This window comes from Bos javanicus, chromosome 3 (assembly GCF_032452875.1).
Source record: "Bos javanicus breed banteng chromosome 3, ARS-OSU_banteng_1.0, whole genome shotgun sequence".
NCBI lineage: Eukaryota > Metazoa > Chordata > Mammalia > Artiodactyla > Bovidae > Bos > Bos javanicus.
In genome coordinates this window covers 119,684,665-119,686,062 of record NC_083870.1, presented here as the reverse complement: position 1 = coordinate 119,686,062, position 1,398 = coordinate 119,684,665, and the positions used below count along the sequence as shown (strand labels likewise).

Here is a 1,398-nt window from a genome sequence, read left to right as displayed (position 1 = left end):
AGTTATTTCTAATTTTGACCCAAATCCAAGGATAGCTGTAAGCAAGTTACAATGTCATATAAGGTTTAAGATAACCATGTTATCCTTGAATTACATAATTTTTGTAATCAGTTTTATCAGAGATAATTTTAGGAATTCTGAATATTATAATTGGAGCCTAGCCTAAAAATCTGCAGGATGCTGTGGTAAAAGATGCACAGTGTTTATCTGAAGCCATTAGAAAGTTAAGGGGTATTTTCTTCAGGAAACATTGTTACAAGTAGTTTCTTTTACTAAAAGTTGTTCTTTAAATATCTGCTGCTGCTGCTGCTATGCCGCTTCAGTCGGATCCAACTCTGTGCAACCCTATAGACCGCAGCCCCAGGCTCCTCGGTCCATGGGACTTTCCAGGCAAGAGTACTGGAGTAGGGTGCCATTGCCTTCTCCACTTTAAATATCTATCCACCACTAATTTAAGACAACTATGCTAGATTAAGTTGTTTCAAAGCAGTTTATTTAGGGGCTCCATTTTCACTCCTCAGTAGATTTTATGTATTTCTCATATGCTGCTTCACTCCTGACTTCACCTAGTTCTGAAGGGTTACTGAATGTCATCTTGATCAGCCAACCATCTTCCTAACAAGACTTGTTGACAAGTCCTGGATTTTCTGCTAGAGCTTTATGAATTTCAGTCACTTCTCCTGATAGAGGAGAATAGAGTTCACTAGAAGCTTTCACACTTTCCAAAGCACCAAACTCTTGTTGATTCAACTTTGTCCCAACTTCAGGCAGACTAAACAACATCTCCCAAAGCTTCCTGTGCAAAATTGCTGGTTCCCACTGTTCCAACACCATTTTCTGTTGTTACCCATTCGTGTTTTTCTGTGAATTTCCGCACCGACAGCAGAGCAGGGCCGGTGCGCAGAGCCCGGGGCACCCGCCCGCAGTTCCCAGGGCCGCAGCGAGCAGGGCGCGCTGGGTGCCGAGATGGCGTGCAGGCTGCCGACCGCGGCCCGCACGCTCCGCACCGCGCGTAGCGCCATGTTCGCACGGGTGCCCGAAATAATCTTTAAAAAGTTCTTCTATGAGAAAGGACCAGAAGGAGGGTAGTTAAGGAAATTCTCTCTTCCCAGACGGGAAACAGGGATGGAGACAAGACACCGCCCCCCGCTCCCCATTTGTCGGAATCCTCTCCCAGGCAGGGCACAGAGAAGGAGGAGGTGGATGGTCCCCGCGGCGGCCTGCCACTGAGAGAGAAGCAGCTTGGGGAGGCCTCTGGCCTCTGCTCACCAGGCGTCCAGCTGGAGGTTCCCCGCTAGCTCTGAGGTGCTTCCGCGGGGCTCTGGGCTCCGGGTGGAATGACCGAGGGGACAGCAGATACGCGGGGGTATCCAGGACACTCCTCCTGTGTCCCCTGGC

The 1,398-nt window shown here is 48.9% G+C and overlaps 1 pseudogene; it reads right to left on the bottom strand.

The window, feature by feature from the left end:
• Positions 1-1,022, bottom strand: LOC133244970 (glycine cleavage system H protein, mitochondrial-like; annotated as a pseudogene).
• Between the last annotated feature and the right edge of the window lie 376 nt (positions 1,023-1,398).